The following is a 21,983-nucleotide window of genomic DNA, read 5'->3' on the forward strand; positions in this document are numbered from 1 at the left end:
CCACCTTTCCCTGTTACCCTATGTCCTATTACCCCCAGTGTATTCCCAATCCATATTTTCATCCATGGTTTCCCTCACAAAACCCTGCCTTTGCCAGTTGTTTCCCCAAAAATCCCTTTCCAATGCTGAGTGGGGAATGAAAAGGGGGAGGGAAGAGATTGAACCCTCTCCTGCCTCAGTTTCCCCACAGGCGTGTCCAGAGAGTTCTGTCTCCCTTCTGTCAGCCGTAGGATGTTCCCCAGAATCTGTTTGGACATTTAAAGACTCAGGAGGGTGGCTTGTTTTGTTTTGAAACAGTTCTTGTTATGGTTATCCAGTTGTCTTCATTCTCCTTTTATTAAAATAAAACGGGTGAGATGTTGGGGTCCCTCCCCCGCGCCATGTAGCCCTGAGGGGAGGCACGGGGTTTCCCTGCCCCTGCTCAGCCTCGTTCCCCATTGGTTGGTTTGTGTTCCCCTGCGCGGGCAAAGCAGCTCGGGCCCCGACTGTAAGGGTCCCTCAGCAGAGCCCGGCCATGCGGCTGGGGAAATAAACATCTCTGAAACATCTAGCAAGAATCCGTCCGTATATATTCCTTTCCACGGGACTCCTGGTTTGATACAGGCGTGTTGCAGTATCCCCACTGTAACATTTTCGCAAACTCCTTTTTGCTTATCTGGACTCTCCCCCATTTGCCAGTATCTATCTTACTGTGCAAACCCCACATTTTGGCATTTCTCCAGCTGAGACACCACCACCACCAAAGAAAATGGAATAATTTTCCCAGTGTTTTAGGGATAGCATCCCCATTAGGATAAGTAAAACTGTGATTTGTCTTTTTTTGCCCACAGTAAGCCTTTTCCGGTCAAACTACTGATGATCTACGTAACTCCTGATCTGTCTAGGTATACGTTTGAGGCCTTGTCTCTCAAGATGCAGTTCAGTCCTTTATTTTTTCCCCTTGGTTTCCTGCTTTTAGATCTGGGAGCTGCTATGCAGTATGCTGCAATGATCTTGGTTTTGGAAGATGCTTTCCTGTGAGAAACTCATCCTAACTTGGGGTGAAACCCAAATTTTATAAATGCAAAATCAGGAAGGGTGAGATGAGTTTGCTGGCATTTGTTACTGACAAACTGCTATTGCCAGAAGTATTTTTTAAGTTGTGCTCTTGCCCTGTAGGTACTTAGGTACTTGTAAACTACTTGTTTATTTTTCCAAAATCTTTGCAAAGATGGCATTTAACTGATTGGTTTGTACTTTTCCATAGCTTCCTTTCAATAGACCTTCTAAGAGAGAGTGTGGTGTTTGGGATGATGTTTGTAAAGATAAAGCAGACTCTTGTCTGGTTTGTTTTGAAGTCTTAAATACTCTTCCTGAGTCAGGGAGGATCCACACAACTGTCTATGCTGCATCTGCTTTGTTTTGAATGTTTCTTAAGTTGCTCTTTCCTATTCTAACCTGAAGTTCTGCTTCTTTTTAGAACAGTCATATGCAGTATTTGCTCCCTGTTGGTCTTGTGAAAATTGAGCAATGTTGAGTACGTTGAGTCGAAGCCTTCTGTGCATCATCTTTGTTATGCCTTTCTGCTGAGCCATGACTTGTCCTGTCTGCTTTTCAGATCATACTGATTCTTCTTTTGTTGCCTTTTATGTTACTGGTTAATCATAATTCAGTTTGTTCCTTAACTTCTCTGATAATGTTCCCATGGTTTTGCTTTTCCTTATTTATATGGGATTTTTCTCTGTTTTCTGCCTGATTTTTATTTGAATATTCAGGCTCTTAAAAAGCTTAGCATATTCTTCCTATGTACTTGCAGAGTTTGTTGTTAAAGCTGCAAAACTCTTAATTCTGCCTTTCCATTCTGGTTATGTATATCTCTATAACCTTCCACAGAGCATAAACCCTTATCTTTTGAGCTGTACATGCTTCTCTTGCCTTCCAAACGGAATGGAAGTCTTCTAAAGAAACTCAGGTAGAATGGTAGAGGAGCCAAAACTGGCAGTTCCTCTCTCCAGCCTCTCCTCTGCCTTTCCCCCTTTTAAATCCAGGTCATATTCTCCTTGGTGCCCTGGAGTTGCTGTAGGATCACTTCTCTGCTAAACAGTACCATCCTTTGAAACCAGTGTAAACCAGTGTCTGGATGGCTTATAGTAGCAAGGATTCTGGTGGCAGTCATTGAAACAGCAGGAGAAGTTTCCTGACTTACTGGCAGTACTGCCATTTGTGCCTGTCATCTAAAATACCATTAATCAAAGTATTACTTCATCTCACAGAAGATCACATCCCTTGAGGTACATGAGGCAAGTTCCAAGGTCCTTCATTTATCCAAAAATCCCTTTTGTTGAGTGACTTTCATGTTTTCCACCCAATTCTGATAAACCAGATTTGACTGTAATCACATTACACTTGCCAAAAGTCTCCCTGGTGATGGTGATTGGATGTGGCACCCTTCACTTTGTACCCTGAGCTCATGGACAGTATGAGTGCTGCAAAACAGCTGCTGCCTTTCACCCTTGGGGCAACTACCTGGTTCAGATGAGGGAAGTAATTTACATGTACAAACAGCTTAAAAATAATTGTGGACAGAACTGTGAGACCAGAGTGAATGAAGGCTATGTTTAAGTTATCTAATCCAAGTTTCCAGTCATTAAACCCATTTTAGTCATGATGTGGTAAGTGCTGTGGGTTCAGTGGAGCAGTGGCCGACTGAAATGTGTCTAAGCAAAGAGGGAATTGGGATCATTGTGTTAACCACAGGAAATCTGCTTTTATGGTGATGAAAACAAGAATCAATCATAAATTGCTAATGAATTAGCCTACAGTATCTGCTATGTTCATTTCACAGTAAATGTGATAGTCAGAATCCATTAAGAAACCCTTGCAAGGGGGTCCTCTGCAAAGACAGTATCTGTACAGTGCAGTACACACTGCCAGCCCTCCTTACCTTTATCTGAAATGCTACAAGAGTGTGCATAAATACAAATGCTCATCCAGGAGCACTCAAGTCAAGGAAGGGCTTCTGGTGGTTTTAGCAGGGCTTTGTCTTAGAGGTCAGAGTGGTTGTTAACTGTGGTTGGTTTTACTGGAAATCTGCTGTCTGTGAAGGGCAGGTATTGGACAGGTTCAGTTGCATGCAGAGGACCTGGCTGCCCATGTTAAGAGGGGATAAACTGTTGCATCATTCTAGCAGTTCCACATCTGAGCCCATGTAGGTCAGGCTGAAAGCCAGCAGCATTCTCATAAGGCTGCTTTTGTTGTCTCTCCTCTGAGGTGAGGACAGAGCTGCTTCCCCTCGACATGGCTCAGCTGCCAGGAGCTCTTCCATGGGTTTCTGCCTGATTGCCTTCCTTACATAAAGTGTTGCTAAATGAGAAGCTGTTGAAACCAGTTGTGCTACGTGGTGCTACATGTTGCTGCAATTTCTATTGCCTGTCTGGTTGGTTTTGCTGTTGAGGAACAGCAGTTAGCTGAGCTAACCAAATTAAAAAAAAATTTCTTGAAGGAAAGTATGTACATAGAAGAAAAAAATCACCTGGCAGCTTTTAGGAAGGCAGTACTTAGCTGCTAGAGAATATATTTCTGAGAAAAGATTGATCTTCAAGTTAAGGAGCAAATACCTTTTCAATGAAAGGGGTAACAGATACCAGGCATACTATTTCAGGCAAACATCTATTTTCAATACTGCATTAACTATATACCAGTGTTCTATTGACTGAAAAATATTTACATGTTTTCCTAAATATAAATGGTATTTGAATTGAAACACTCCCCAAAACCTATGATTAGACAAAAAGATAAACCTGTGTATTTTGCATTGCAGTTCCTGCTTTATATGTCTTTAAGGCCATGCCAGCTTTGTTTATATTTTAATTGCAAGTTTTGCAAAATCTGCTTCAACAAATGATTCATTAGTTTAGACTATTTTGTTTATAAATTTAATACAGAATAATAGCTAAGGCTTCTGTTACAAGTTATGACATGACACTTAATTTAAAAGCATTAGGTTACCTGATTAAGTGAAGTACAAACTGATATATTAATAAATTCTGTTACAGTAGCTGTGATATTTTACAGTAAGCAAGTTTTTATCTTGACTCATCACTCCACTGGTAGGCCAGGAGAGAGAAAAGGTGAGAACAAGTGGTACAGATTCTATCTGCAGTATTTTCTTAGTCATAAACTATGTGATAGGATGGAGAAACAGTTGGTGTTTCTCTTTGATGTACAGCTTGTCACGTGGACACCCATCAGGACAAGGGCTGTGTGTTCACTCGTATCATCTTTGAGCCTCCCAGTAATGCAGTGTTGCCTGCACAGGCCTGTCTCGCAGCCTTCAAAGCCATTGTGTTCCTGGATGTATGCAGTGCAGTGATCTGGTTTTGTGGAAAGTCATGGCACTCTCAGGTGGCATTGGTTTCTGCAGGAGGGTTGGTGGCTATCAACTGCTTCTGATACTGTGGACACAGGGAATCAACTGAAAATTTAGACTCCACTTCCAAGGAAGTGGAGTCACAAGGCACTTTTAGGCTGTACTAGTTGGGACACATCAGATGTCTTTATAATGTTTCAGTGATTCCCTGAGATGGAGGTTTGCTTCTGCCATGTCAAAATTTGGGGCATGATTATTTGCTCATCTCTCTGCTTTTCCTTTGTGGATGGATTTTCAGGTTGGGGTGTTTGTTTTTGCCTAGCTGTCAGTGACACTAGCACCCCAGAAACAGCAGGCCGAACAAGCAGTGAGACCAAGCTGTTCCCCTCCACATGCAGTACACAGGATGGAGGGGATGGTTGATTTTGGTGTAACTATACAAAAGCTTGTGTTGCAGCTGTTACTAGTGTCTCTACCACATATACATACAAGGTTTAGGGACTAACAAACACATTTCATGAATTTTGCTTTCTTATTCTTTTGTTCTCACTGGTCTCTAGGCTAGAAACTAAGGATTTCCTCAGAAAGCCAAAGAATTTGGTAGCTTCAAAGGGTTAAGTGCAGTACTGGTTGTTCTGAAAAACAGACCTGGGAGTACTTAAATTTCCTACACCTTCCAGCTTCATTTTAGTGACATGTTGGCACAGAGAGAAGTAGAAAATCCCTTTCTAGATATTCCACATATTGATTATTTAGTTGAGGAGAGTCAGCTAGGATTCACAAAAGAGAGATCATGCCTGAAAGTATCTGTCTGACAAGTTTAAAACAAATAAGCTGAGGTAGGGGAAAGAGAGGGATTTGAAGCCTGGGATTTGAAGACTCATTTATATAACCATGCTGCACAGAAAGCCAGGTTGTATCAGTTAGTGTGTCAGTGGGTGCAAGAGAGCTGGCCACGATAGTCAGCATGAGGGGATGACTTTGGATGAATACTGGGAAAGGGTAATGTCACCAATACAGGCCTGTTTTATTGGTAGCCTGGGAGGAAGGACAGATGAGTCCTGTAAAGATGTTGAAATCTGCTATGGATACAAAGCTGGTGGCACCACTGGTGTACAGGAAATAGTATGATTAAAAGGGCCCTGGACTGGCTGCATGAGGTGGGCAGATCAGCTCCTGCATGCTTGTACTTTGAGGAGAAGACTAAAAACAAAACACCAGGGTCCCCCTGCATCCTTAAACTTTCTAACCTGCCTTGAAATCCTTGTTACCCACTGAGGCTGCTAACTGGGCCAGTGGCTTTTCCCTAACTGCTCCACATCCATACTCTCTGTTTTCAGTAACCACAAAGAGGAAGATGGTGACTCCAGCCTTACAGCCTTCCTCACTACATAGCCCTGGTGAAAGAGCTAGCGTGCTAAACTGCATGTGTTTTTCTAGAATTTATTACTGCTCTTCTATTTTGTTTTTCCCCTGCCTTGAGAAGGGGAAAAAAAATAAAAGCAAGTTTTTCCCTCAAATGGATGGTAAAATAGATGTTTATTACTACTGCAGAAGAACAGACAATATTTAGAGAGTCTGGTGAAGCATTTATCTCCTCTTAAGCTCTCCAGAAGGCAGAAATCCCCAGCATTGTTTCAAGTGCTAAGACAATAGTGAATAAAAAGAAAATTCTCTGTTCCAGGCCTATTTTTACCAGAGTGGTGCAGTTCCTGTTCAGTAGATCTATGCCTCTTAATCTACATCACTAATGATATTGGAAACTATTTTAGGCATTGCATAAAATGTTCATCCAGTCTTTGCTAAAAAAGAAGCAACCAACTCACAAGTCCTTTGTTAAACACTGGTTGCAAGGCTTCAGCAGTGATTTGGGTAGAAAGATCTTGGGGTGAGGTTGTGGAAGTATCTTGCTTTGTTTTGGAACAGAGGTTGTGTGTGACCTTGGGAAAGCCCAAACCTATGATTTTTCTTTTTCCCCCCACCCCCATCTCCCCCACCCTCCTCATTATCCTGGAAATGAAGAGAGCACTACCATTATCTCTTCAGGGTTTTGGCTCTTTTAAGTTAAAATGGTAGCTGTCTTCTGTTTTGCCCAGCATCTTGCACAGAGGGACGCTGTATGCAGCTGGGCAGTAATGAAGTTGAGTTCATTATCTTGTGTGAATGTGATAATGTAAAAAAACCCACCTGAACCAGCAAAATCTTAAGAATTTAGATCAGGCCTCAGTCACAGTCTCACTACCTCCTTTACTGAGATTGTAAATGTCTTTACTCCTCTTTGAGAGGTATAGTGCTGGAAGTGTAATTTAATTATTTCCAGGACTTTGACTTGTCAGCTTCCTTATATTTGTATTTTCACTGTGTTGGGGTGCATTGATTTTGTGTGAAGAGTTTCCTGCTTCTGTGACTAAGCCAGGTAAACATGAGGTTAAATCTCAGACAGGGTTGAGTGTTCTCTGTGTTCCAGCATCTATCTGGATTAGGCACTTCATCCCTGTCTCCTCCTATGCCTTTTGTCTTGTCAGAAGTATTTTTATAGGTACAGAAACATATATTGCAGGGCAACCAGAACAAACTTGATGATTAAGATGGTTTTTATTTGCAGTATCTTAAGATGAAACCATTTGCCATGGGCTGTTTCAGCAGATTGTGTCTCTGGAAATGCTTGCATGGGCAGACTGAAGGTGATTTGGGTGGCTGGTAGGCTCCAGGGTGTAGGACACAGGCTGGCAATATGTATCCATCGCTTGTGAGCCACGTGAGTTCCGTTAGGAACCTCTGAGAGAAATTACAGGACAGTTTTCAGGACTTCTTATTCTTCTATCATCCCAGCTCCAATGATCATGTTGCTGGGACCTCCCAGAGCTCCTGGTTGTTTTGGGGAAGAGTGGCTGGTGAAGGGGAGCTGCAGAAGTGAGGGAGAGATCGTAGCAATGCTGTGAACAAGCACCAACTGGTGAATGGTGGAGCTGAGGAAAATGCGGGCAGGATTAGGGTTTCCTTGGTTTCTGCGGAGAATGATCTCTGCAGTGGGAGGTTTGGCAGCAGCAGGCACCCCTTCCCATGAGTCACAGGAGGCTTTTTCAGAGGAAAGGTCTTAAGAATTGTGCTAGGGCCGCTCTTGCTTATTTTTTTTCTGTTCCTTCCAAAAGGCCTTTTTGCTGCCATGTGGTACCTGCTCCACTGTCATCCTTGTCCCATACAGCCTACCTTCCTCCATTTCCTCATCCTCCTCGCTGCTGTGGTGGTTGAGAGAGTGGGGGAAAACTGTCAGCTCAGGACAGATGCTCTTAAGTTACTAAGATCTGTTTATAGCAGTGAGGGTGGAATTTCTGCTTGATGCAAAGGTTGATGGATGTGTGAAGTCATCATGTGGTTGTGGGGGAAGGCAGAAGGGAATTGATTCCCTTTGTAGCCCTCTATCCCCACAGTTTTGGGAGACAACCCCTGGAAATCAATGGGAAATTTGTTACTCCTTCCTGTAAGCCCCTTGGCCCACTCAAAGGTAAACAGGGTTTGTTGGACCTCTCCCAAACTTTGTGGTAGGGAGATGTTTGATTTTCTTGTTGATAGCCTTCCCTGCCAAGTGCTCTGATGTCATGGGGACCGAGAAACATCAACTTACTGCTGGGAAGTGAACCTAGTTGACTTCTGTGTCGCAAATGCAGGGAAATTCAAGCTTTTCTTCAGTCCTTAAGAGTGTGCCGGGCTCATTGGTTACTCCTGACTGCTCCTTGCTGTGTATGCTGTTTCATTACAAACTTACAATGCTTGAAAAAAACCCAGTTCATCTTTTAATTTTTCTTCTACTCCTTTTAAAAATTCATTTATGTTTGTTTACCCCTTCTTTGCTAGCCTGCCGCAGCTGAGCTGTTGAGCTCCCCCGGTCCTCACAGAACACTGGGTGATACCCAGATTCATAAATCCCTTTTCCTACTGAGATTAATATTGTCCTGAAGAAAGCCTTGGAATAGGGAGATGAGATCAAAGCAGATACAACAACTGAATAGTGGCACTAAAATTGAAGTCCTCACTTCACAAAGAACTTGTTTTTGAGCTGAACTGTGCAATGAGCCCTATTATACTCTTGTATTAGTCCTGAAGGGTTCCTGCTTGCCCCTACAGTCCTGCAGCACTTCTGCATTTTCCCTGGTTTTATTTCCCCTTGGTGTGAATAAGCAAATGCAAGGCTCGAGCTGGTTCCAACATGTGAACAGAAGACTAGATAGAAAAATAAAAGGGAAGAGGGAATTGCCTTCTTGATCCATAAAGCAGAAAATACTAAATCCCTCCAGATGTGCATTTTGTCATGTACTGTCCATGAACCCTGTTTGGGATTTGGATCAGCATCCCAGCAGAATCTGGGTGTGCTGCTGCCTGTGTGCAGTGCAGGCTTGTGTGTGTCTGGCAGCAGCACAGAAGAAACCAGTTGATGATATTCATAGGATTAAAGGCCCAATTGCTGGGGACACACTTGGTTGGATGCAATTAAAATGCCTGTCAGGCATTTGATACCAGCAACCCCTTGACAAATTGCTTCAGCAGCCGCGAGGTGCAGCATCCTATTGTAAGTGGATGATGGCGGAGCTGGCTGGCTTGTCATCGTTCTCGAAATTTCTGTGGCCAGTGAACTCCCTCTTCCTCTCCCACTCATCCTCTTTTCCTTTTCACCACTGCGGGGACTTTTTCTAATTTGCAGTTTTCCTTTTCCTGACGTACACATGGTAGATACAAGCTGGTGGCTTACAGACTGCGTCTGTCTGGAGATAGGCAGCGAGCCGATGGATAACAGCACTCCGGGAGAATGATTATGCAGCAGTTATTTAAGGATAGGCTTTTGTGGTATGGCAGCATATGAGCTGGTAATGATTTTATTTAAAAAATGTCAGGTTTGTTTGCTTGTTGAGAATTTGAAAGAGTTATACCTTTATGCTGAAGCTTTTTGGATTTTGTCTGCTGTAGATTAAAATTGGTAGCAGTGCACACTGGATGAATTCAAATGGATAGGTAATAAACTTCTGTGGATTTGTTTATAAATACATTGATGCATGCATAATGTGTGTTATATGCAGACACACCTTCTTACACAGATGACTGTATGGATATATTTATGCATTTCTGTCTTTGTATCATAGAAGAAAAGCTTTCCTTATAGCTAAAAAACTGTTTTTCAGCAAAAATTAAGTGTTTTCAGGGTGGTTTTGCCCCTTCCTTTGTTTTGTATTAACAGATTCTTCAGTGTATAGTCTTGGACACCGTGCTGATTGGAATCTTCTTTTCAACGATCAGAAAGGTAGGACACCTCTTTTTAAATGTGGGAATTAAGATCAGTAAGGTAGGACACCTCTCTTTAAATGTGGAAATGAATGTGGTACTGGGTGTGGTTTGCTCTTTGTTATTTTGTTTTTCTTTTTTGATTTAAACAAGAGTTGGGGTTTTTTTGTTTTTGTCAGCTTTGCAGAGATTTTCAAATTGTTGTGCCAGGCACTGTAAAGTTATTTTTGATGTGTAAGTATATGCTCTGGGTAACTAATTAGTCCTTTCAGCTGCAGCTACCAAAGAGCAAGATACAAACCTGAATGCATATCTATTGTCTTGTGTTAGTATAGTGAGAGTGCAAGCTGCCTCCTGTCATACCCCATTTGGGGTCCTAATACTGATTTTAGCATCAGCAAGGACAGGGTTAAACTCACAGGCTTGTTCTGAGCAGGTATAATCTCTCACAGGAAAGCAGCTCGCGAAGCTCATTGTTCCAGCAGCCTGTCAGTGCTGGGTGAGCATCTGATGGCTTTTTGACATACCACTGGCACTTCAGAAATTGTCTGTGTATCAAAAGGAGGAAAACAAGCTGGGTTTTTTTGACAATATCATTGTTAATTTCCAGGAGTAGCAGTTTATTGTCTTCTTCCCCTGGTACCTTTTGGCTGTGGTTGCTTTAAGTCCTTGCCCCCTGTAAAGGAGAGAGGGAGATAAAACGTTGCAGAATAAAATTTGTAAGTTACTTTGTATTGGACTTCCAGATGTGTCAGGTAGCTAAGGAATACAGATTTCATTGATTTGCAGTGAGGACTGTGCTCCCAAAAAAGAAAAAAAAAAGAAAAAAAAAAAAAAAGAAAAAAATCTAGGCAGGATTGAAAATCTGCTCGCTTCACCTTGATGGAGAGAGGGAAAGTTATATCCATCTTGAATTAACTTTTTAGGTGCCACTTCTCACCCAACACCTACCAAACCAGACTTTATGATGTCCTTCTCTGTTATGGTGTCCTACAGGTGATCATACTTCTTAAACTCTGCTTTTAGACCTGGAGGGAATGTGTGCAATCAAAATATGCATGTGTCTTCAGTCTGAAGTTTTAGGAGGCCTTTTAAAAACGTGAAAAAAAACAACAGAAATTTTTCTGGAAAGGCCGTTATGTTTCACTGTGTGAGAAAGCCTGGACTCCTGAAATGGAGATTATGGGTCCCCTGACAGGCAGGAATCCCAGGCCAGAACCTGGGTACTGGCAAAGGTGTAGGCCACTGCTAACAGCACAATATGCCTCAGAAAGGTGATGAATAATCAATGTCATTGAAATTGATTTCTAGGTCTGGTTGATAGATTCTGTTTTCCTGTTTTTTGAGGGAAAGCATTGTGAATTTTTCTAGATATTCTCTCTCCTGTTTTCTTACATACAATTTTATTCTTTGTTTTCCTCTTCTACACATCTTTCCATTCTCTTGGCCTTTGTAGTTTTTCTGTCCTTGGCAGAAGGCTTTTTACCTAAGAGATTTTCCTGGCTGAATAAAATTCTTGAAAGGAATTCTTTACTTGCTAGTTTATCTTAGCTGCTTTCAATACTGTTTCCTCCTAGTATCAGTTATCACTAGACTCATTGAAATAGAAAAACCTGTAGTAAATAGTGTATAAAATGCTTTAATTTGTGAAAAATGCATTCTGTGATTTGATTTTAGCTAAGAGCAAGTCCCTTCTCTTCCCTCTATTTTTAATTTCACTTCCATTGTCCAAGGCAACAAGCCAAACTGCAGTCTCATTCTGATTTCATTAATGTTTTGCAAACTCTGTCTCAAGGACTAATATTGCTTGCCTGGGCTTGATGTCAGAATCCAAGGTTTTGCTGCAGCATTGGAGAAGGGGAAAGGAAGGATTCTCACAAATAGAAAGGATTGTTTCTGCATTGTTAGCAGACAAGTAGAACTGCCTAGTTTTTATAGTATTGGTGGATAAAGAGTCCAAATTGTTGACAATATGATCCCTCCAGATCCCAGCAGGTTTTCATCTGCTATGGAAATATCTCATCTCCTGTGCACAGCATCTAACCAGTCCTCTATGGTATCCTAAAAACAAAGAAAAGGCATCAGCTATTTGTTATTAAATCAGAGTTGGTGGAGACTGGATTTTTTTATTACATAGAAAAATACATACACATTTCTTATTCATCTGATTTAGCAGTCATTTTAGCCTCCTGCTTTTATCTCAGTTTTAGGATTCATGTTACAAATCATTCCTTCAGGCTACAGAGAAGAAAATGAGATGTTATACTGGCAAAAATGGAAATTATTTCAAACAATGTAATTTTCTTGACGAAGAGGTAAGGGGTACTTAGGCTGTAAGAAGACAATTAATTCTAGATTGACAGGTCTTAAAAATCCTGTGGTCACAGGGGTACCATAAGCTGCCTTGGAATATCAAAAGGAAAACATTTTGTTAGCTGACACAAAAAGGCATCAGAAGGCAGAGTGTGCAGTGGCAATGAGGTGTGCTGGATTACAGTTTGTGGACTCCAAGCCATACACCCAGGATGATGTGATGTTTGGCACTCACCTTCAATTAAACATATGACAGGGCGACCAAATGCACTGAAGGCATCCAGAAGGAACATGTGGTGTCAGTTCATCCCCAGAGCTCAGCTGCAGGGAGCAGCATCAGGAGTGAACTTGGGCCTCCATGTCTGCCCCTGCCCTGAGATGATCATCTGTTTTTAACCCCACTTGTAATGATCCTCACAGAGGAGCTAAGGAGGCCATTTATTAATGGCTGTTCTAGGCTGGGTCTCAACATCCTTGGTTTGTTTGCTAGGGTTAGATCACCAGTATTAATGTTGTCTTGTCCTATGACTACATCAAACAAGTAGTGGTTTGAGCATTTGAATGAGTGGTGCTGACTTTGATTTATGTCTTGTGCTTGATGAACAATTCTCAGTGAAGATTTTCCTGCTGTTTTACTGATTAGAAAGATTGTCTCCTAGGCAGATCATTTGGTGGCAAATAAGGGTCCTATATTATGACTTCTTTCAGCTGGAATGTAAGCAGGGTCACTTGCAGGGTCTGCTTTTTTTCTTGAATGTCAGTTTTCATGGGAGTTGTAGGAAAGCAGTTACTCTGTAACAAAACAGGCTGAAATTGGTCAAGGGACTCAAAAGTTACTAGCTGCAGAGAACATAATCTGCATAAAACTGGTTTTCAGTGGCTAAGACTGGAGCTAATATATCCTAATGAAAGTTCTTTCATATGGGTTTGCATCTTGTGTCCTCTCCTCCCCTGCCACAGCTTCCACTATCCAAGTTTCTGTGTAGCTGTGTACTGCCAGTTGGGCAGGACATGGCGTGCTTTAGAGCTGCTCTGGCTGCTGACTGGCCAATGTGCATGTGCTTCCTGTCTGGAAGGTCAGAGGCAGTGAGTGGTGAGGTTATGGTAGTGATTTCTTCATTTAAAGGAAGGATTCATTTTAGGGTTTTTTTTTCATTTCTAGGAAGAAGTTTCTGTCCTTAATTCTCTGTCAAGCTATATTTAAATATTAAAAGCTAGGGATAGTTAGACAGCAGAAGTTTGGTTTAGTAATGTTACAAAGGACCCTGTGTAACCTGTCAAGAAAGTAATCATCAAAGCACAAGAATCCAATGAAGTATGAACTGGACGAGGAGCTGGGTGACATGACTTCAACTGGAGGAAGAAGGTGCACCTGATTAGGTGCCGGCCTGTGGTTCCTGTGAACAGCTGTAAACTGCTGGGTTAATTCCCAAAAGTTTGTGTCCTCTTTCTCTTCCTTATTTTTTTTGTCTCCAAAACAGACAAAGAAATGCCAGTGTATTTCTCAGGAGGAGTATTCATCAGCTTTGCAAAATGATTGAGATCCTTGGTTACAGGAAGCTGCAAAATTTGATCATGAGACTTAGTATGGTGGGTTTTGTCTTGGCTGCAGCAACAAAGGTGTTTGTGGCATTACTACAGTAGCAGTAACAATAAAAAGGTTAAAATGCATTTACTAAGGCTTGATTTCTCCCAGCTTCACCCATCGACTTAACTCTTTCTTCTTCTTTGCTGTATTGAATTACATTTTGATCATAGAGGTCCGTGATGACATTTAAGATGTTAATGAATAAATAGTAATCAATTAATCTGTCCCATTTCATACAAAAGAATGGCAGTTTCCTGATGGATGCTTAGCTGGCATACCAAAGCTGGAAAAGGCAGAGTCTGTGTTGCCAGTAGCATGCTGGGAAAAAGCCTCTATAGCAGCAATGCTGCTGACTCATGCTTTACAACCCTGGTACGTTCCCTGAAAGGCTTGAGGTGCAGATTAACTTCCTTTCCCCATCCTGGCCAGGGGACAATTCATTCCATTATTTGCCACCAAATGAAGTGTCTAGATGGTTATGCACTGCTGCTGTTTTCACTGACCTTTTATGGAGTGCATTAGCATGGAGCTTTCAAGAAATCATGGGCAGCTTATTTTAGTACGTTGGGTGTCAGTCAGTGCTAAATCACAGAAGCTATTTACATGTATTTTCTGAGTCATCCCCAGTTCTTGTGATAAGGTGATTTTTTTTAGCGTATGTGGTTAGTAAACTGCATTTGTCTCTACTTTTTCTTATTTGGTGTGTATATTTTCCCTTAAAAATGCAGATGTATAACTTAATTGGCTAAAAGAAAATGAGTCACATGTAAGGAGGTGCCTTTCTTTAGCCTTTTCATTGTCAAGGGGAAGGGGTTCATTACTGCTGGAGGCAGGAATAGAGCAGTGGGGGGAAGATCAGAGGTGTGTAATAGGTGACAGGATAAAACTCCCTCTATCATCCAATCCAGTTGCCTCTGTCTCTGTGGTTCCCAAGTTGCTTCCTTCCACATGCACAGAGGGACCTGAGCACTCTGCTGTTCCTCAGCATTGTAGCATTTGATACTGAGAAGCTTGATCTTATGGTAGAATTCATAGCCCTGGATTTGGCTGGGGAGAAAAAGGTACATGGGACATCTGTGGAGACTTGCACAACCTCGAACACCTATTTCCAGTGTTTGAGGTACAAATGTGGAAACAAAGTCATGACACATCTCTGTGAAAAGTTCCTTGACAAATCACTGCCAACTGTAAGTACAGGTCAGCACAGTCCAAGCGTAGGTAGTACAGCAGAGAGGAGATTCTGCTGAACTAGTGTCTCATTTTTGCTCTGGAGAAAGGCTCTAGTTTTTCCTGCTCTGTAGTGCCAGGAGCACTGTTCACCAGCCTGTACATCCCTGTGCTGCTAGGCTGTAGTGTTGGTCAGTGTGCTCTCAGGCCCCACCTGTGCTTCTGGCAGTACTGCACCGGTGAGGGACTGCTGCTCTCTTGCAACTGTATTTTACCTCTTCTCTGAGCATCGGGAGGGTTTTTATTGGCATTTCTGAGCTCATAGTTTGCAATATAAGATGTCAGTAGTTGATTTGGGGTTTCACATTTCACAGGCTTAGGAGTCTTTCTTGCCAGTGTGGATTTTCTGCATCCCCCACCTATTTTTTTAAAATACTTGAGGCTAAGGTATCGTGGAGAAAGGGCAGCAGGAGTGAAAAACACAGGGCTGTAACAACATGGAGATTGATCAGGCTCTGCCTTTGGGTACTCTAGCCCTGGAAACCAGCCTGCCCTACTGGGATTCAGCACTGCTGCATTGTTTTTCCCTTCTATCCCATCCTGAGCACACCAGAAGACAAGCTCACTGGTAGCTCCAGCTTGCCTTTGTCTGCAATCAGAGGTATAAAAGCCCTGTCTGCAGTCATAGTCTACCTGAAGTTGTCTCTGGCTGGGATTAGATAAGACACAAATCCACTAACATTTCATAATTTAGGACAGAACTATCTGCTTTAGGATTTCCACAGTCGCAAGAGTTTAACTGAAATCTGTTTCATGGTGGATTTACTTGCATTGATCCAAATCCCTTCTCAGTGCTTTTTAGTGGGATTATGGTGGTGTGGTGGATGAATTGGCATTAGACTCCTCTATGTTGACAATGGGGTGTAAACCAAGTTTATGATAAATCAAGATGGCTGATACCTGTATTGATAAATGCATATTAAATCTGGACTTAGTTGTTGCTGCATTTCAAGTGTATGCACCAAATCTGTGTTGCCAGGCCTCATCCTGGAGCTACAGCCGGGTGTAATCCTGGCCACCCACAGAGGTGCTCAGCCACTCTAAGGGTCAGCTATCCAGTGAGGACAGATCCCTGACCCAATGACATTCTGCTCCAGTGGCTTCCCCAGGCTTCTGGTAAAGTCAAGTGTAGTCTGACTGTTGATCCTGTGTCTTTTTAAAATTTACAGGAAATTGGAAACACACATACTTCATTTTTAAATTAAACAAGGCGCAGTTGAATGTGCAGTGAGCTCCTCACTCATCATACATATTCTACTAGAGCCAGTGAGCAGCTCCTACATGTATCTCCGAATCTCTAAATGACAAGACAACATTTGAGTAATCTTTTCTTGGGTTTAGCAACATCATGATAAAACTGAAGGAACATTATAAGCCAAAGAATGAGTCAAGATGGCACTGATATTTTTTTAATAGGCATATTAAATAGAAGTTAAAGCTACAGATTGAGAACCTCAGTAATGTGCTGAATGCCCTCAGAGAAGATAGAAAGTTAAGATTTAAAATTCTGTGATCCCCCCTCATCCCATAGTCCTATGCATATACAAAAAAGGGCCTACATCTCTTTCCAGAACCCACTGGGGTCCACAGAGGTTTGTGCTCTCCGCACCTGATGCTGTGGGCTCACTGTACTCAGAGCTGCTCTTGATGTCCCCCTGAGCAGAAGCTTGGTTTCTCCTTGGGTGGATGTGCATTGCTTAGGAGAATTGAGTCCTCTTCTTGGAAAGTTGCCATGAAGTATGGCTGCAGTACAGCTAAGCATATTAACAATCATTAAAGTAAGAATTGGTGCCATTATTTGTAGTGGTGGTGTTACATAATTAGTAATAAGAACAACAGTACTTATAAGGTCAGAGTGAGGCATGGGCAGAACTCACTAACTTGTGACAACCTTCCCTGCAACATACACAGAATGCCCTTGAGTGTCTAAATGAAAGTGCTTACTCTTAGGTTCATGGTATTTAGTGTCCATTAGTAAAAATGTCTCTCAGCAAACACTTGTGGAAGTAGTTATGAAAAGGTAAATTCAAGACTGATGTGTACAACTACTAAAAGTAGTTTTACAATTGTATACTAGCCACTGTGTGTAAAAACTTTAAATACCAATGTGTGCATTACCAGGGGGAAACTTGAGCACTTTAGTGATTAATTATAGAACAAAAGAGATGGAAACCATACTCCATGACACAAGTAACATATCCATGCAGCTCGTAAATAACTCCCTGAAAGAACTCACTAAAGAATAAAAATCCCCAAAGAAACAAAATCAAAAGAAAAGAAAACAAACAAACAAACAAAACCAAGGCAGAGTTCTCTATGGTTGCCTGGCACTGTCATCCTGAACTGTTGCACATCTCTTGGTTCCCAATAATGTCTCATTAATGTCTCTGTGTCCCCTTAGTGTTGTGTTTTGCAACTCTTGGAGTGGGTGAGTGTGTGTGAGAGCAGAGTAATCAGAGATTTTGATCTTCATAAACCTGTTTGTTAGTTCAATGTGGTGGGATGGCCCTTAGTTGAACTGGCTAGGTTGGATCCTTGGGAGTGTTTGAGTGGGCATAATGTTATTGTGGTGAAGTCCTGTTATTTTCAGTGTTGTTGTCCTGTCACTTTTACCTCAGAATGATATTTACAGATTGAGCAAAGCCTAGAGCCTACCTTATTTTGTGTGCTGTCATTTCTCATTTTGTGTATCAGTAGGAAATGCAACATGTTTAATCTTATTTAACATATTGAATGGAGGGAACAGGAGCAGAAGGGTGTTTTGAATCTCACAGTTCCTGCTCCTGGGCATTTGTACTTGGCAGGTGCAGGTCAGGACCCTCCAGGCAGAAGGCTTTGCACAGCTGTATTGCTATGGTTTGCCTGCACAAGTTGGACATGGATGTCTTCGGGCAGGAGAGTCTCCACATGACCAAAGAAATGCTTCCTGATTCTGCTGTGTGTGTGCTGGTGATGTTGTTCTTCCCCACATGTGAAGGCCACCACTCCTGCTGTCAGCTGTGTCACACTGGCACTGGGACTCCAACCCTCCTGCACAAGCAGGAGGGACACATCTGTGCCTTTTGCTGAAGATCATGTTTATTTTTTCTTCTCTCAATTGTAATGAGATCTGTGGAGGAAAAAATCCTCTAACTTCTGCTGCTGTTTGAAACAGGGCTCACAGAGGCTTAAGGCTATTGCAATATCCTTTATAGGCAACTTGGTAGATGATTGTGGTTCTGCTTCAGTGGTGTCTCAAGCACCAAAGCCACCTCAGTTACCTTTTGGATTGTGATTTGATGCAACTGTGACTGTGCTAAAAATACTTCTTGTCTGTGCAACCCAAAACTTTTTTGTTGTTCTTGTTCTTCATATGTTGAAGGTTAATCTGAGGCCAGCAGGCCAAGCATAAGTATTCAGCCATGGTGAATGGCTTTGAAAAATATTTGTGATTTTCCCCCTAAAATATCAACCTGTCATTAGCAGTGGAGAAAAGCAGTGAGATGTACAAAAGCAGATACAGGTCAAATCATTGCATCTGTGTCCACATGTTCACCTAAATTTTGTTAGTGTTTGTGTTTGCATTTTCTGGAGTTCTCTTTATTACAAATAGCCCTTGTAATAACACTAGTGTGACCTATAAAATTCCTTTCTGTAGCATCCAAACTGGCATGAGAAATACCAAAACAAACTCTTCTATCTCATATCAATGAAGGAGTGCTGGAGTTAGAAATACTTTTATGAGATCTGTTGCAATAAAGTACTGTGGACAAACTAATTCCTGGAACAAATAAGATTCTTCCTGTTACCAAATATGAATTTGTCCTGTGCATAATCAAATATAATACAGAAATGTAGACTATAAAACCATGGTGTTAGGAGGGGAAGAAAATAGAGTACCTTCTTTCACTCAGAATTTCACTCAGTTTATAAAATCCCAGTGTTTGGGATGTTTTAGGATGAGGTTTTTTTTGAACTTTCTACATCTGTCAGAAGGGAGATGACTGTTTCTATCTTGTCAGGCAGAAAGGTTATTTAGGTGTTCTGAAATATTATTGAGCTAAAATTGATAAAATAATATAAAAAATACTCCTACTGAGCCTAGTGTAGCAACTATGGAATTGACTGTTGACTTGAAAAACCTTAGACAAGGCTTGCAGTGAAGGATGATCCTGGATGTGAGCATCTCCTTTCCACATCTATTTCTGTTTGAATAGTTTGCTAAATGTAATGAAAGGCCCAAACTGTTCATATGCATTCTGTCAAAAATATGTTACCACCTTTGGATTCATGTTATGGTGCTAATATGCTTTCTTGCAATTTTGCTCCTTTCTTCTTAAAACAAGAGAAAGAAATAGTTGTATAATAAACCATGTCATGAAAAAGTCATATGTTATGACAAAGCTTAAAAAGGGTTTTGAGGATTTACAGCCATGAGTGTTTATGAGAACTAAACTAATTTTCATTTCCAAGCAATCCTGTTTGCAGAGATCATCAGGAGCTGGTTATCTATAAAGATGAAGTAGTGCAAGATGTCAGTGAGATGGGAAGCAGGGACCCTTAGGAAACTGTAGCTGTGGGCCATGCCTGAAATGCTGACTGGTAAGGCTGCAGCAGATGGGCCACTGGGCAGCACAAAGACAGTGGCACTCTGTCTCTGCAGGTTTGCTGTAGGAAGGTTAAGCCTATGGATTGAAGTAATCCTTGCGATATTAAAAGCCTCAGTCTTGCAGTGTCTGTAGGGTAAGGGCCCGTCAGACATCACAGAAACTTGCCGAGATGTCTCTGACTGTCTCTCACCAGCCCCTCCAATGTGTTCACTGCTGTTTTTCAGTTGTCTCTGTTGATTTGTCAGGCTTGTCTGTTGGTTTGTTGGTTTGTGGCTGTTGGTTTGTCAGGCTCATCATCAGCTTTTGCTTTTGGTTAAAGGCTCCCCGACAGCAGAAATTGGCCTTGGCTCTGAGCCCCTTGGCTGCTTAGCGGAATTAAGTCTTTCACCGATCCATGTCATTCAAAATTCACTGCCGCCCACTGGCTCTGGCTACCCCAGCTGACACTGGTTTTCTGGTCATTTTGCCCCGTGTCTGTTACTGATTCTCTCTGTGCAGAAATTCTGTATCTCTGAAGTGAAATGGGCATTTTCTTTTTGGCTCTCTACTGTCCATGGCGGCTTGTCTCAGAACCCCAATGAAATGCTGGGCTTGCCAGGCTGCCTGCCACATTTCCAACACAATGTTCCCCTGCCTTTCCCAGAGCTGTGCTGTTTTGTCCCTGGGTCTGAAGCATGTGTTTGCAAGGCACAGAGGGGTAGCTTATCACTGCTGAGCAGGAGAATCTGTCCCAGGCTCTGCTTATGTTGTGAGAGAATGGGTGAATAGCTAAATGAAAGCATGGAAGGAAACCCCATGACCTCTGCACTTGTTTCAGGTTAGAGGACTCCATGGGACAAGAGCCAGCTTTTGAATCAGCACATCTAGAGCTGGGCTGGGCATAGGAAAACTACTTATGTGTTTAAATAGACTTGATAGCTATTGTGTGGCTGCCATCTGTCCTATTTCACACATGATAACTTTGTTTTATCATCTTTAACCTTGTCTTACTAGGTCTCTAAACTGCTGGTCAGTCTGCATTCATTGTTGAATAAAGAGATGGCCACTTTTCTTAACAGAAAATAATCTTACTACAATAGCGGTAAATGAGCCTTTTCCCCTGTTTTGGCATGAGTGCCTTTCTGCACAAGAAATGTGGTTGATAGCAGGGGCCTCAGTGCAGCATTTATCATCCTGATTAATCACAGCACTTTAATAAGGTGCTTTGCTTTAAACAGAAGACAGTAGCCATCTAAACTATAGCTGAAGCATTAAGCATTGAAAGCCAAAGTACATGTTATAATTTTTTTGTATTAGGAGGGGGAAAATAAAAGGAGGGTTTCAAGGAGAACAAATGTTGGGTGTGGAGGATGCTTCAGGGAACTCTGTAAAAAAATTGTTAACAAGAGTAAAGAGGTTTGAAGGAGTTTTCAAGTGGGCTAAGAGTAATAAAAATGTAATGGCAAATGTATAATGCACTGTAGACATTGTTGTGCCAGTTCATATCCCAGTCAGTCTGCTCACCTGCTGTCAGGAAGTGGTAGTGATTCATATGCTGATGGTTGGTTCCACTGTCTGCATGGCAGTATGGAGCAGACTGAAGGTCTTGGTATCTCTGGACCAACTCCGGACCCAGATATGTGCAGCAGCTGCAAGAGACCTGCAGCACTGCATGTGAGTGGGAATAGGAGTCACTCTGCAGTTCATGTTTTATTGACCTGTTCTTTCCAAGTGTTCTCAACATCAACAATGAAGACTTTTGAAAAGGTTGCACGCATTGAAGTGCCCAAGTGACATTCTTCCCTTTGACAACCTGTCATGAGAGTTTTAATACTTGCAAGAAAGCAGGAATTTTCTGGAAGATTTCTGAAGGTGTTTGTTGTCTTCCAAGGTTAAGCCCAGGCAAGTTCAGGGTTCTCCTGTTGGTGTTGGAGGTGTCCTCTTACTGTGTTCCTGAGGGCTGCAGGTAGCCCTGTGGTTGTGCAGAGACAATTGAATTGCCCTTGGGTGCTTAACACTGTCACTTGACAGTGCACATCTGTGAACTAAAAATTGAATGTAGTCTTAGCTCTTTCTGTAGCAAAATCCTACACAGGTTTCTGTGCTGACAGGGTGAGAGGGAGGGGTGAGTCCTTCAGGACGTGACATACAACAACACACTCAGGACCTGGCTTTTTTCACCAGAAGTGAAAGTTGGGAGGTGGTTGGTACATGAGTTAATATACAAATGTATGTTGAGGTCTTTGTAGAAATGTACTGGTCTCTTTTTGCCTGTTTCTAGTCTTTGTCCCTTTGACATCTGTTGAGCTTCCACAAAAGGTTTGAAGTGCCCCAGTAAGCACTGCATAAATCCATTCTTAATATATCCTAAAGGGGTTATTTTTATGGAATGCTATGCATGGGCTGTTGAGCCAGGGGTGGTGGTAGTTGGCAATATCAGAAAGGGAATGACCAAGAGAATATTTCCTTTTGGATGCTTGTGGTCACAGCTACACTGTGTCAGAGGTCCCTTGCTGCTTGGAGGGGAAGCATCTATCTGCAAAAATTAAGCCAAAACTTGATAAAAAAAACCTAATCAACCAAAAAGAAAAGTGGCAGAGGAGGAAGGGGAAGAGAAAGATCCTATTCTGTTTTGAATTCCTGTTGAGACTGGCCACCTGTATGG

General features: G+C 42.0%; 1 protein-coding gene across 50 annotated transcripts in view; it reads left to right on the forward strand.

Annotated features, from left to right (window-relative positions):
- The window catches only part of MAP2 (microtubule associated protein 2), a 246,983-nt gene that overhangs the window by 99,973 nt on the left and 125,027 nt on the right, over positions 1-21,983 (forward strand). For 47 of the 50 annotated variants that reach the window (XR_011152198.1, XM_069021825.1, XM_069021827.1 and 44 more), the window contains one exon: positions 9,579-9,641. The exons of the other annotated variants lie outside the window; for them this stretch is intronic. The gene's annotated coding sequence lies outside the window, so the exon portion shown is untranslated. The remainder of the gene's footprint in view (positions 1-9,578; positions 9,642-21,983) is intronic. 50 annotated transcript variants of the gene reach the window in all.

The sequence above is a fragment of the Aphelocoma coerulescens genome, chromosome 7 (genome assembly GCF_041296385.1).
Source record: "Aphelocoma coerulescens isolate FSJ_1873_10779 chromosome 7, UR_Acoe_1.0, whole genome shotgun sequence".
NCBI lineage: Eukaryota > Metazoa > Chordata > Aves > Passeriformes > Corvidae > Aphelocoma > Aphelocoma coerulescens.